At 46.2% G+C, this 15,406-nt stretch overlaps 1 protein-coding gene and 1 long non-coding RNA gene across 12 annotated transcripts in view; one reads left to right on the forward strand and one right to left on the reverse strand.

Annotated features, from left to right (window-relative positions):
- LOC116528240 overlaps positions 1 to 581 on the forward strand; it is a 26,354-nt gene extending 25,773 nt beyond the window's left edge. The window contains exons 3-4 of the long non-coding RNA XR_004258935.1: positions 9 to 17; positions 509 to 581. This is a non-coding gene — a long non-coding RNA (uncharacterized LOC116528240). The remainder of the gene's footprint in view (positions 1 to 8; positions 18 to 508) is intronic.
- FHOD3 (formin homology 2 domain containing 3) overlaps positions 1 to 15,406 on the reverse strand; it is a 490,075-nt gene that overhangs the window by 395,947 nt on the left and 78,722 nt on the right. The gene's annotated exons all lie outside the window — the stretch shown is intronic.

The raw sequence follows: 15,406 nt of genomic DNA on the forward strand, positions 1-15,406 counted from the left end.
AAAAAGAGAAAAAGAAAGTAACCATTATGTAATAAAATTAAAAGTGTTAATAAAATAAAAAAATGTATAAAAATATTTTTAAAATAAAAAAGGAAAAAAAAAAAAAAAAAAAAAAAAAAAAAACATTCTCAGTAGTTATATTGCTGTTGGTAGTATTGTTATTCTGATACTACTGTGTGAGTGATATAAATTCAAGTGGGTAAATATGGGATATTCTAATTCTATCCACTCTTGTGTTCTTGATAACCTGGACACATAAGGGTAGAGAAATAAGATGAGGATGTAATATAGAAGATATTATATAAAAACCTTGTGGCACAGAACTGGAATTTGAAGTATCATTATATTTTCATGAGCTACTTTATCCTAGGTAAATAAATACATATATATACAACACATATCTTCCAGCTTCTCCCACTAAGGAGGCTCAGAAACTATGACAATCCAGTAGCAGTAAATATCTGCAGCACTCAAATTGCAATTTCGAAATATTTTCTGCTAGCAACAGCAACAAACTGGGCTTCCTCAAGAAATAGTTGATTCCAGACCTGGGGCAGGTAATGCATAAGATGAACTGAAACATCTTGCTCTAGCACTCAGAGAGGAAACTAAAGAGAACACCAATGATTCAGAAGCCTCCTTGGGTTCCAGTGGCCAAAAATGGGACAAGTCAAACTTCAAGTTCATTAAGTGCAACCGACTGAAACCCATCAAATGCATTTGGATCTGTAAGTTCACAGTAAAAACTCTAGGTTTTCAAAACAAGCATGATAGGAACTGCAGTAACCAACTCACCCAGATGCCTAGGAACACTGATTTCTTTGTTCCTTGAAATTTGCCATGATCTATACTTGTCAGTATAATATGCTGTTTTGTGTTTTTTTAATACCACACATCACTTCCCAGCATGTTAGGGGGCAGGAAGAATCTCACTGCAGTCAGTTAATCACGGAATCAGGGCCAATCTTGGCTTCCTCCAACCATGTTTCTCAAGTGTAACCCTGGAGCCCTCTCCACCACCAGCTCCCCCTCTAGTGCTGGGGTGGGGTGGGGATGGGTATTGGTCAGCTATACCACTCCTTCCTCTTGGCTCCTTCCCATCCAATTAATTCTATATGCCATTTCCAGAATATTCTCCCCTGCTCAAAATCTGATTTCAGTGATTATTTTCTATTCACAGTGTCTGCTTGTGAAAACTGTCTACACGATGACCTTAATAATGACTTCCATTTGGGAAGCCCAATACTTACACCGATTTTATCTTGACCATAACAATGAATCTGTAAGACAGATAGCATGTTCCCCAGGAGATGGCTTAGAAAATCCAGGTCTTCCTCACTTGGCCTGATATTTCTCACTCCCCTACGCCCACACCAGTGTTTTTTCCTTCCTTGATCCTTCCAAGTAGGTTGGATTTGCTTTGTTAGCAAATTCACTCCTGCTCATGCTCATCTATGTGTCTTTTCTCCAGTGGCTCCCTCAGCCACTCCCTGTTACTTAAATAAATCTTCCAAGTTTTAATCAAGCCACTTACTATCCAAGTCCTCTCCTAAGACTGATATATCTGTAGTCCCCTCTAGATCCAAGTGGATTAACTAGCTCCCTGCCTTCACATAGGATACCATCAGAACACAGGGTTTTCTGAGTATCGACCCAGCAGTAGGATCAGTTAGTATGACTTAAGAGGAAGCCTTCTGGCCCCAATCAAAATACCCATTTCCTTAACCTGCTTAGAGAACCAGGCTCATTTCACTCCCCTTCGTATTCTCCAGGTCTAGTTGGGCACACAACTGGGACTCCAGGATAATGTTTCCTGGGGAAATGAATTACTGATAACCTTTGTGTAGCTCGATACCCTGTACTGGTGGGGGTTATGGACAGTTTGTTAGTCCCTTTGTGACAATCTCAGGGCCAGCTCTAGAGCAGTAATTCTCAACTGTGACCACGTTTGCCTCAAAAGGGACATCTGACAATATCTACGAGTATCTTTTGCCATCACAATTAGGGGTACTGCAACTGGCATCTAGTGGGTAAAGGCCAGGGATGCCACCAAGAATCCTACAATTCACAGAACAACCCCTGCTAACGAAGAAGTGTTGGCCCCAAATGTCAGTAGTGTCAAGGTGGAGAAACCCTGTAGAGAACAACACAAGGAAAGAGAAAGTGTCCAGAAGATCCAGATCCCTAAACATCATGATGGAAATATCACAACATGCCTTGCCAGATTCAGATCCATCATAAATGCTTTCACCGTTACGTTTGTTTAACTCTAAAATTAAGCAGGCAGCCTTCTGCCCTGCAGCCGTCCCAGAAGCATGTGGCCAGCATGGCAGACACTCTGGAATGACCACATCACAAACTAACTAGAGCTGGCTGCAGCATTTCTGCCTACTAATTTTAATCTCCCTTTCTCAAAGGTCATGAATATTTTCAGACCTCTAAGCACAGGCATATTGTGGGCAGACTTAATATATGTTGCTTCCAGTTGGCAAAGCACTTCACTCACCAGCACCCTAAGCTGAGTTACAGGCTTAACTTTGGCCATGTCACTTTCCAAGGGACTTTCTCAGTCCATTATCCTAACTGGCAAATGATATGTAAGTACCAGAAGGCTGTGTGTCAGCAGTTATATTTATAATGAAAGCTTAATCTCCAAAAGAAAACATTAATTCATTAAAACCTCCTTTCCCATCTGCCTTAACAGTAGCCAAAGGAAAAAGAATCTGTGAAATACAAATTAGCTGCCTGAGCATGAAACACAGACAAGACCAGACGAAGGGGAAGAGGAGATGTACCCTGCTTGATCCCAGGAAAGCCGTCCTCACTCTACACAGCGTTGCCCTGTCTCTAGGTCTCTAAGAGACAGAAGCTTGAGGATCAGAGCCTGGGAGGGCAGGAAGCAGTCCTTCCTCTGTCCTCTACTCAGGGAGACCTTTTTTAGCAGGCACTGTTCAGCTTTGGCCACTATAAGTTATCAGCACTTCAAGGAAACTTGAGAGGGTTTTGGGAAGAAAAGGAAGATGACTCCACAGTCTGATATTTCAGCTCGGCTCTCACTATAATCCCACACTCTGCTGCCCTTATTATTCATATAGATATATTAAGACCCATCATGTGTCATGCATTGTGCTAGGGAAGCCAATTATAGCTACCCCATGCACAGTACTTACTCTGTGCTGGGTGTGGGTTCTGGGCACCTGGCATGAATTCACTCATTTAACCCCCCAAAACCCTGTGACTGTCTCATTTTACAGGTGAGAAAATAGAGCTGGTGAGAAATCATCTGCTCAAGGTCATGCAGCCTGGAAGTGCTGGTGCCAGGGTGTGAATCGGGAGGGCCAGCTCCAAGTCCACCCTGCTACACAGGGGTCCAGCGCCACTGTGCAGGACAGCAGGGCTCACATGTGCAGTGAGCACATTATGCCACAGGGACTACAACAAGTGCTTCGAATGCCCCATCTCATCTGTTGGAGACAGGGACGACCATAAGCTATTTTCCCTGTGGCATGGGGAGACAATTGAGCAGAGCCTGAGAATTGAGTCAGAGTCAGCAGACACAGCGGGGGCCACCAACACAAGGTCATGGGGCCACACGGCCTATCCACCAGCAGAATGAAAGCTGGAGTGGCAGGAGGTGTGCTATCACCTCATCCAGGCCTCCAATCCACCTGGTAAGGTGTGCACGATGAGCAACCATGCCCTTTACAAGAGTCACCTGAGGCCTGGAGAGGTTAAGGGTCCTACTTAAGGTCACACAATTGCTGAGTGGCAGAGCCAGGGCTCAGCCAGGCATGTCTGACTAAAAAGCCCAGGCTTCCAGGACCCTGCTAAGATCCAGTATGTGCCTCCCCAACTGCAGTTGTAGGCCTTGAATTTCTGGAGCTCTAACTCCCTGAATTTACCATTGTCCATGCCATATTCCCTGTAGGACCCTCCTACCATTGAGGAGAAATTCCCATGAACAAGGCTGCCCCGACCAGGCCAAGGGATCCTTGTCTGGACTCCAGGTACTTGCAAGCACCCCTGCAGAAACAGGGATCCTGGCATCTGTCCAGGAATAGACCAACACCCTAAGCAGAGTTACAGGCTTAGGGTGTTGAATTGTAGGATTCCTTAGAAAAATGGCCTCTCCCTGTTCCATGAGCCACCCCCTTTAAAAGTGGGTACACTTTGCCCCCCAGACCCTAGGTGCCCCTATGGTCCCTCCATGGGATGGCTCTGATGCCTCACCACACTGCAGGTCGGCACCTGGTGACAGTGAAGTGTGCCCTTCACGCAGTGTTGGCAGCATCAGATGAAACCTGGCCTTATGCTTATGGAGAGATCTCCAGCAAACAGAAGCAGAATTCTGACTGGTGTCTACAGTTGGAGTGCTCAGGCTTCCTGCCCCTCCAATCCTAATTTCCCATCACAGAGTCAACAATCACTTTCTGGTGAATATTCATGGACTATCTTTCTGCAGCAAGAGGAAAGAAAACTGAGGCAGTGCATACCTGTCTATACAGGTGAGTACTTGATCTTCCCAAGTTGGATTCATTCATGGATTACAGGTGATTGACCCATGTGGACCACTTGTTATTTCTCCCCACCCCCAAGAGTTTGACAGTTTCATAACTTCCTACTTCCCCTTCAAGGGAGTGGAGAATCACTCCAGGTTTAGCAGGGCCATCATCATGTAGTAAGTGTGGGTCTGTTAGATCAGTCACTCAGGTAGTAAGTTTTCTTAAAGCAGGTTTGCTGCAAATATACACATCTCAAAACCATCACTTGTTCACACCTTGACACGCCAAGTCACAGAGGTCAGAGTGTGAGGTCCTAAATTGCCTCACATGTTATATTATTTTAAAAAAAAAAGTGTTTCCTGAAAAAAATCCAGGTACAGAATGTACTTGCAGAAAATCAAAACCAGCAGAACTCAGCACAAAGACAGGGTGCATGCCAGAGCAGGACCCAGGACTAGAACAGGCTCTGTCTCCTCCAGAATGGCAGGCCCCAGCGAGGCATCGGCAGCACACTCCGAACAGAGGGACATTTCATTTTAGACACACACTCCTATCTTTAACCTGGAATACCATGGCCTTAAAAAAAACAAAGCTCAGGGCACCTCCAGTTTTAATTTAGCTCAGCACAGCCATGCTCCTCCAAGCCAGAATCACTCACTGCATAGGGAAGAAACGCAAGAGCAGCTGTCTGTCACCTGCCCACTGGACACGTCCCCCATCACCTCTGGACACAGCTCATCTGTCTAGGCTATTTGACCATTCAGCTCCATACCTACAGAGCAGGACTGGGACTAAAATACCCAAAGCCTCAATGCTGGAGTCCTGTCTGGGGAGGATCTCTCTGTGGGCTTCCTGGGTCCACAGATAACACTGATTTTTGCCAACTGAGTTAGAAGCAGATGGGAAAATAGGCACAGCAGATGAGTAAAGCCTTACCACTGAGACAGCTCGTGAAAGAACCGGCCTTGAATCTGCAGCCAGAGAGGCTCTAGGCAGTTCCGAGAATCGCCACTGGCCTACCACAGGAGCAGGTGACCTTGAGGGTCCTCAGAAAAGAACAATTATTGAAGAAGGAGGGGCTAAGCCTGACCTGCTCACTGCCTTCTCCCAGATTCACCCATCTTTCCTCAGAAAGGAGCCAAGGTGGGAGTGCAAAGAAGACCCACGTCCTCCCAGGGAGCTGAGGGGAATTCCCTGATCTCTCTGGAATAGGAAGAGCAAGGCATAGAGTTCCCTTGAGATGCATCCACTGCAGAGGGAAATGAAAATCCATATCATGTCATTTTAGGGTCTACACATGGAGAGAGCACATATTTAGAAAAAAAAAGAAACAGTGCTCCAGGAAAAGACAATAATTATATATGTCCACTGAGAAATGGAAGTGGGGAATGCAGGACTGGCAATGAGTCCAGCCTGAAAGCACCATCACAGTATTGTGATTGCAGAAAAGAATGAATTATAGGACTATTATTATTTATGACCATTAACACTGAAAATCACACTGTGACACCGTATGAGGAAGAACCCTGTGCATCCTACACAAGTCAACTGACACAGGCCCAGTGACAGGGATCAGCATCACAATGGTGGGGCAGGAGGAATACGAAGGTCAATTCTTCAACTTTGCAGTCTAGGAGTATTGACCTAAGGGAGAAGGAAGGAAAAAAAGCAAATGTACTTGCAGGCTGCCTGCCCCACTCTGACTTCCTTTTATGTTTTTTAAGCATCAATGCATCTTTATTCACAAATAAATGCTGCGGCATGATGTCATCTACACGTTTGTATAAAGATTCAGACATTCCGTATCAAAGCACGATCCTCCGAAACACGAATTGTCATGCAGGAACGTCGCAAACACTGGCAGGCTCACCCCTCATCTGCATTTGGCAAAAAGAGCCTCTCGAGGTCCCCCACCCTGCCCAAGGTGCCCCCCAGAGACAGCTAGCTTCCCAAAGCTGGAGAGTCTGGCCCCCAGGACAGCTTCCCTAGAAAGCCATAAACACATAGATCATTTGTCTTCAAATTCCCATGGCAAATACTGCATTTATAGGCAAAATGATACAAAAATATGAACCTAACAGAAGCTTTACAAAGCCCTTATTCTCCATCTTCATTGTTGGTAGTGGCAGTCTGTTTTGTTTTTTTACTTGTGGTTTTGGTAAAAATTCCTGCTGTGGAAGAGGCAATGTGTGCCTGGGGCTCTGCCCTCATGACAGAGCAGGGTGCTCTCAGGAAGGGAAGGGACTCAGTCATCCCTGCCCAGGAGACCCTGGGGATGGATCTGGGTTGGGAATGCCACACAGATCCCCCGTAACCCAGGCTCTGCTGAGAAGAAATCACTGTAAAAGAAAAGTAATCTGGAACCCTAAAGGACCCCTGGGGCATGCAGTCATGCTACACAACACTGCTTAGCTGCAAAGAAGGCGAGATGGACATGAACAAAATTGGCACTAGCCCCAGCCTGCCCAGTCACAGCAGGACTGGGCTGACCCTCTGACTCCTAGGCCTTCTCATCGGACTGGGCTACAGTCCCAGGAACACATTTTACCCATTTTCTTTTTATGTCTGAAAAACAGCAGACCTGGGGAGACCTGTGGGGGCTCCCAGTGTTTCCCTTTTCCTGTTTAGCTTGGGCCCTCTGTCTGGTTCAATTTAAGAATCAGGGCAGTGTCAGAAAGACATGATATGCTATAGACTCAGAAGTGGAGGAATGAGGAGTATAATTAGTATTTTATGAGCAAATATCCTTGGAGATAAAACACACCAAAAAGACAAAGATTAAAGAAAAAGTCTAATGTAACATACTTTCAAAGACACACACACATACACAATGCTTCTTAAGTTTATATAGAGAATTCTCCAATTTTTAAATAAACTATGTCCCCAAAGTTCAGTTAGGGAAACTAAGGCTCAGGGCAGTTCCATGATCAAGTCTTAGAAACCCCAAATTCCTTCCTTAAGGCCCCTTTACGCTTCAGCCTCTTCCCATGAGAGGAATGGTCTCCATCCCCATCTGTAATGGTCACACAGTCTCACTGGGAAGCAGGAGTAGACACATCACACCACTGGCAAGGCAAGGGGCAATGACAGCACATGGCAGCACTAGAAGCCCAGGGAATATCCAGAGTGGGTGGGCCGAGCCCTGCCAATGCGGGGTGGAGGAGCAGTGGGGACATGGATGTGAGATGAAGCTCAGGTACCTAGCACACATTTCAACCACAGGTCTAGAACTCAGGGAAAGAGGGAAACTTTAAGCATGCAGCTGCCAGTTAGAATCATGAAAGTGGATGGAACGGCTTCGTATATGTACTGCATTCACTTATGTGTCTGTTTATTTCCTTTATAGCACTCAATGTAATAGTTACACACACAGGCATTGAATAAAGATTGATGTGTTATTTTGAGTCAGGTGGAAATCTGGGAAGATCTCACACTACAGTAACATAAATGATAGTGATGCTTTCAAGCCTACCCTCAAGAAACTGCTAGATTTTGACAGTGATAGCAACAAAGCTCGTGTTAATGAAAAACATGCAGGACTACCAGATGCCAAGTTCTTGACCTAAGACACGCTCATGGCTCATCAGTCCTTTCTGCAGCTCCCAAGGGAAGTGTGAGGGTCCCCCATTTTTAGAAAAAGTGTCATGTCCGAATTCTAGCAACCTGATGATGCTGTCTCCAGAATTGGAATGCTGGCTCTCCCTTACCCACCATCTCGCCTCAAGCAGGACACCCCTGAGGGAGAACCAAAACCTTCTGTCTGTAGTGTGGGTCCCTGACTAAGCAGGACCTCACCCAGGACATAGTCCAGGGCACTTGCCTTTTTTTTGGGTGGTGGGGAGGATATTTTTGGCTCCTAAGCCATTTGTTTAAGAAAGAAAAATAGATATGCTAAAGGAAAGTTGCCTTAAAAACTGCTATATTTTGAATATTTAATCTTAGATTCTAGGTATACAACGTCATTTGGAGGTGACATCAGAAGTCCTGCCCACAAAGCCCAGGTCAGTGGTCTCTTGCCTGGCCCATGAGCAGGGTGCTACACTCAGAATCCCACCTTCTTCAATCTCCCCGAGCGAGATGCCACAGCAGGGAGGCCCTATGAGTCCTGATGAAGACCAAGCCTGAAGTCAGACTCCAGAAAGGACTGAACCCCAAACCTTATGGACAGCTGAGGGGAGGCAGGGCCACACCTAGAACTCACAGCCAAGCCACACTCTGAGTATCACCACCACAGCAGTGCCGCCCTCCAGGAGCCTGGCACAGGCTGTTCCAGGCAATCTGTATACCATCTCAATGCACACGCCCACACTGATCCCACCCTTCAAGATTCTACTGTCTTCCAAGACAAGCCACAGTACACACAGGTGACTCACACTGGCCTGGGCAATTCCCAGCCAAGGCAGCTCCATGGGACGCCTTTCAATGTCTCTAACAGGCAGGGAAATTTCTCACTGTTTCTATAGCTTTCTGCTAAGTGATTTGTGGTACTCCATTTCTTCCCAGTAGCCTCTGAGGCCCAAGCCACCACCTGGTAAAGAGAAGTGCCTTGTCAGCCCACCCTTGGCCACCCATGTCACCCTTGCCAACCCCAGCACCCATGCCCAGGGCCCAGGATGGCCCGAGCCACCCATCAATGCAGGGAGATGAGGCAGAGGAGGGATAGCTTCTAAGGTACCCCAGGCCAAACAAGTCATAAAAAGCCATCCAGATACTGGGTCAGCCAAAAAATGCACTGCCACATATACAGTGAAAGTTTGCCATCACCAGCATATTTGTTGTTGGAAAGACAAACATACAGATTATATTTTCAGTGCAATTTGAACAGCTTATCAATTTGAACATTTTGTAAATGTCAACTCATAGAGAATATTTGGACCACTTTTATAGTGCTTAGAGCATAATTTTTCTTTTTTTTTTTTTTTTTTTTGAAACGGAGTTTTGCTCTTGTTACCCAGACTAGAGTGCAATGGCACGATCTCGGCTCACCGCAACCTCCGTCTCCTGGGTTCAAGCAATTCTCCTGCCTCAGCCTCCTGAGTAGCTGGGACTACAGGCGTGCCCCACCATGCCCAGCTAATTTTTGTATTTTTAGTAGAGACGGGATTTCACCATGTTGACCAGGATGGTCTCGATCTCTTGACCTCGTGATCTACCCATCTCGGCCTCCCAAAGTGCTGGGATTACAGGCATGAGCCACCGCGCCAGGCCCAGAGCATAATTTTTCAACCTTAAAGATATTATAGATGTAACTAAGCACTTGGTGTCATGTTGTGGTGTTTTCATTCCTTTTCATGCGTGCGTTTGACTGCCTGGGCACGTGTACTCAGGAGCTTCCTCCTCCATGCCAACAGCCCCTTCAGTCAGGAGAAGATGATCTGGGAACACGCCAGGAGAGTGGGAAGCTGCCTTCATGGTCACAAAACCTACTTAATTTCCATGAAGATGAGAACTTTTCAGTAAACATGCTGACTGTTCAGTGCTTGCCAAAACTGAAACATTCTAAAATATATCAAAAACAGGATAACTGGAGGCCAGGCACAGTGGCTCATGCTGATCCCAACACTTTAGGAGGCCAAGGCAGGTGCATCACCTGAGGCCAGGAGTTCGAGACCAACCTAGCCTGGTCAACATAGTGAAACCCTGACTCTACCAAAAATATGAAAATTAGCCAGACATGGTGGTGGGTGCCTGTAATCCCAGCTACTTCGGAAGGTAAGGCAGAAAAATCACTTGAACCTGGGAGGTGGAGGTTACAGTGAACCAAGATCTTACCACTCCATGCTAGCCTGGGCAACAGAGTGAGACCCTGTCTCAAGAAAAAAACAAAAGAGCATAATTGAAAAAAACCATAAAAACAACCCCAATGCCAGTAGCTAAGCAGGAATTATGGGGTCAGGATCACCCTCAGGCCTTAGGTTGGCTGACACCATTTTATAAGAACAAATAAAATTTTAATAGAAATTTATTGACCTACAGTTTCAAATCTGTCAGCTGCTCAAAAAAAAGATAGTAGCTAAAACATATTTTAAACACATTAATTGGGCATTACTTGGTTTTCATATTTAAGAGTTCCACAATGTATTTCCCCAGCTTAATAGTTAATACAATTCTGTGATGCAGTTCTGGTTATGGAAGATGGGCTCCTTCAAGAATTAGAGGCGAGATATACATTTCAGTCCAGGTCAGTTCTGTCTCTAGGAGTAGGTCAGACACTCCAAAGTCATGTTCCTTTAGAGGAACTGGATACTCAAATTTTGATTTTGTTCTGTTGGTTTGTAAGGCAACAAAACACAAAACATGGTGCTGGTGGTGGTGGCAGTGGCGGTGGGATCGGCCACCACTTGCCAAGGGCTTAGTCAGGACCTACACACTCACTATCTCCTTGAGCATTGGCATTACCACCAGGAAGGAGGCACTAGGACCCCCTGTTCTCACCGTTACAAATAAGCAGACAGGCCTTCAAGGGGTGGGTAACTTGCTCACGGACACAGAGGCAGGTCTAGGATTGAACCCCAGTTTGTCTGATTCTAAAACACATATTAGATCATTCTGCCCATTGTTTAAGCACACAAACCAATACTCAATATAAGACTTTATTTTTTAAAACTGCATCTAGCACCAATGAAATATTTATTTAATTATCATAATTTTTTTTTGAGATAGTTTTTTGCTCTCATTGCCCAGGCTGAAGTGTAATGGCATGATCTCAGCTCACTGTACCTCTGCCTCCTGGGTTCAAATCATTCTCCTGCCTCAGTCTCCCAAGCAGCTGGGATTACAGACATGCACCACCATGCCCCACTAATTTTGTATTTTAAGTAGAGATGGGGTTTCACTGTGTTGGTCAGGCTGGTCTTGAACTCTTGACCTCAGGTGATCCACCTACCTCAGCCTTCCAAAGTGCTGGGAGCCACTGTGCCTGGCTTCATCCTCACAGGTTTTTAAAGGAGATATTGTCGTCTCCTTTTGATAAATGAGGACACTGAAGTCAGAGCGGTGAGGTCACTTTTCCAAGGTCACACTGCTTCTCAGGACCAGGTCTGATTCTAGATCCCTAGTTCTCTCATCAGCCCAGAGCTGTGCTAGTCAAGGGCTCAGATACCTGGAGCACAGTAAGTGCCCAGTCAAGAGGCAAGAGCAGCTAGCATTACCAAAGGAACCAGAGCACAAAAGTGGAACACATCACCCTGCAGTCAGGCAGACAGACCTGAGTGTAAATCTCAGCTCTGTCATATACTCCTCATGGAACCTTGGCCAAGTGATTAGAACACTACGTGCCTCAGCTTTCTCCCCTATTGAGTGGGAACAGTAATTCAGATGCATAGGTTACTGTCTGGATTAAAGGGGATCTACCTGTCAAGTGCTTCGCTCAGTGCCTGGTAGGAAGTATAAGCATTAAGTGCTTAGTAGAAATTTCCCTTTCTGCCTTTATAGAAAGACACTATTTTAAAAAGTAAATTGCCCATTGTAATAACACAGAACTTTTCCATTTAACAATTAGACAGGTGGGGATGTGAATCTGAGCTCTGCAGTTTAGCTCTGTGTCCCTGGGCAAGCTCCCAAACCTCTTTGAATCTCACTTTCTCCCTCTGTAAAGTAAGGATAATGTATGTGTCAGGAAGATAAATGGAATCACCTGTTAAGCACCTTTCTCATAGCATGTGCTCACTAACAGCAGCCAGTGAGGCCTGAACATAACTCAAACACAGCACAGCACCCCGAGAACTCCCCCAGCCTCAGATGTCCACCACAAGAGAGCACTGTTTCAGGACAGCGCCAACTCTGCTTCCAGACAGAATCCTCAGATCTAAATTCCCACATCTCTTCCATCCATCCATTCCTAGGTGACATCCCAGGACATACAAGTCACCCACCCAGGAGGAAGCCTGCCCAAGAACAGGACATAGCAGGGCTGGAAGGGCTGTCCAATGCCATCCCATAACAACGTGGAAACAGCCACCTGCCTGAGTCACCCACTCTGTGAATAACCAGACAGGGCACTCCCTGTGGAAGTGTGGCAGGCCAATTCTCCCTGACCATCACACACAGACAGGCCTGCAGAGCACTCCAGTTACACAGACAGATTTCCGCAGCATTGCCTTCACGTTGAGCAAACACTTAAACCTGGGGAAATCGGTGCCCAGACATCAAAGCTAGAAATGAAACACATGGTCAGTAGGAGCCTTGTATAGGCTTCTCCCTAACATGGAGCAAGTCAAAATAATAGAGGCAGTCTTACATTCCTAGCACCAGGACCCGTATCGGACTGGCAGAATGTGAAACAAGTTAGGGTAACAGAGGCAGCTGTTTGAATAGATTCATTGGAAAATCTAAGGCAGCTCTCCAGATCAAGCTGTAAAGGAGATAAGATAGAAATAATCACTCTGGTACCACAGTAGACAGTCCTTGAGGGTACTGGGGCCCTTTGAATCAGACTTAGCAAGCAATTTTTGCCTCTGACCTTCTAGGTGAAACAAAATTAGTTGCCAAAAGACTTGGGCAAATGCTATACTGCACATAGGCACATAACCCCACCAATATAAGCACTAGGAAAATTGTAACACTTCGAGTTGGTCTGGTGGAATTATCTCCAGCCTTCTCCCCATATCTGGTTACAGCAATAAATTCCCTTCTTTCCTATTTTGTCTGCTTCTTGTCACTGGGCCTTGAAAACGTGCAGCCAGACCCAGCTTGGTTCCCAGAACAGAAGCGCTGCAGTGGGCAGTCACAGGAGGAGCCACAGCCCATCCCTAATGAAGCACCCAGCTCTTCTTCATTCACTCGTCAAAGTCCGCCATCAACTCATTACATATGGGGACGACAGCATCCCACCACATTCCCCTAAGATGTGAAGCACACACTGCAATGGAAAGGCCACAAAAGCTGTTCCATGGAGCAGTCTTGCATCGGGCTGCTACCCCAAAACACCACCATCTCACCTCCAACCTCCAGAGACCTGGGCCCCACTGAGATGGCAGGCACCACGGAGCCCTGCCCGGCATGTGCACAGGCCACGAACACTCACAGATGGTGCAATTCCAGGCTCACCTAATGCCACCCAGAGCATCCTTGACATGCTCCTCAAACAACAGTCTACTCACTTTCACAGCTTTTTAACTCTTTATTTACTCTCACATCCTTCCTACTCCTTTGAGGTGCTCCTGTGGCATCATCTGTTAGCATATGGTACTTAACACTTACTGCCTTTTATTTTTCTTCCTGAGAACTATCAAAGGAATTCATTTCTGAAGTAAACAAATCAAACCTAAGAAATATTGTCAGTACCATGACCCTTTTAGCTTCTTTATTTAACCAACAAATAATTTGGGATCTCCTTCTGAGGGTGAGACAATATGCTGCATCTGGCTTAATAGGATCCACACCTTCATGTGCTCAAGAGCAAGCTGCCACAACGCAGAAAATCCAGACCTCACAGAGCTCAGACCAGGACCAAGGCACCAAACCCAGAATGGGGAGGACTCGTACCTACACGTGCTCAAGAGCAAGCTACCACTCACACACAATCTAGACTTCATAGAGCTCAGATCAGGACCAAGGCACCAAACCCAGAACAGGGAGGACTTGCAGCCTCTGCCTGGCATCTTCATCCTCCTCTTGGGCAGCTCCTATAGCCAGCAGGAACACAGTGCAGTGAGAGACCCCATTTCTAGGGACTTCCCAAAGTGAAGCCAGAACAAGAGACCGGGCATCCAGCCGAGCAGAATGGAAGCCTGGATGGGATGTGGAAGCCCCAGCTCCATCTCCCAGGCATCTGCAGCCTAGCTCAGAAGGAATTTTAGCTGCATTCCTAAACACAGTCAGCTCTTTAAGGGTGAAGTCCATTTTTCTCAGCTGATTTACTTTCCTCTAAGGCAATCTGTAAACCACACTGGAACTCAGCCGAAACACCATCCTTTGAAGCCTGCTGAAACTTCACTTAGAGAAACGTTTCAAAAGACATCTATTTAGATGTTTTGGCAGCACTTTTCAGACATCTCAAACCAGAAGGGCTGCATTGGTCTCGGCAATCATATCCGTAGAGAAGGGCTGGAGATGGTTTCAATGGCCTAAAAAGAGAAGCACCAGGCCAGTGCAAAGAATCTGGGCAGGGAATCAAGAGACTCCAGCCCTAGTCCCGTGGCGTCCCAGCCCCGTGACCATGAAGAAATGCAGGGCGCGGTGGCTCAAGCCTGTAATCCCAGCACTTTGGGAGGCCGAGGCGGGTGGATCACGAGGTCAAGAGATCGAGACCATCCTGGTCAACATGGTGAAACCCCGTCTCTACTTAAAATACAAAAAATATTAGCTGGGCATGGTGGTGCGTGCCTGTAATCCCGGCTACTCAGGAGGTTGAGGCAGGAGAATTGCCTGAACCCAGGAGCGGAGGTTGCGGTGAGCCGAGATCGCGCCATTGCACTCCAGCCTGGGTAGCAAGAGTGAAACTCCGTCTCAAAAAAAAAAAAAAAAAAGAGAAATGCCTCACCACTGATGGACCCCCTTTCTCAGCCCCCACTGTGGCTCAGGATGGGTAGCGTGGGCTCCTGAACCTGTGAGTCGAAAAGAACCACGGTGCAAATGTGTCAGCCAGTGAACAGGGCTCATGGGACATTTTTTTAAATGACTGAGGTAGACAGGATTTCTTTTTTAGCTTTCTCATAGAGTTTCTCTAAAACTAATAATCTTTGTAGCATTTTACAACTTTTGAAGTACTTGTAAATACATTATCTAAATTTAAAAGTGTTATTAAAGTGATCATTGACTCGAGTCTTTTTTAAAAAAGAGAAAAAGAAGGAAAAAGGAAGGAAGAAGGGAAGGAAAGAGGGAGGGAGAAAAGGAGGGAGGGAGGGAGGGAGGGAGGGAAGGAAGGAAGGAAGGAAGGAAGGAAGGAAGGAAGGAAGGAAGGA

This window comes from Sapajus apella, unplaced genomic scaffold, assembly GCF_009761245.1.
Source record: "Sapajus apella isolate SASKATOON/1434 unplaced genomic scaffold, GSC_monkey_1.0 scaffold57, whole genome shotgun sequence".
Lineage (NCBI taxonomy): Eukaryota > Metazoa > Chordata > Mammalia > Primates > Cebidae > Sapajus > Sapajus apella.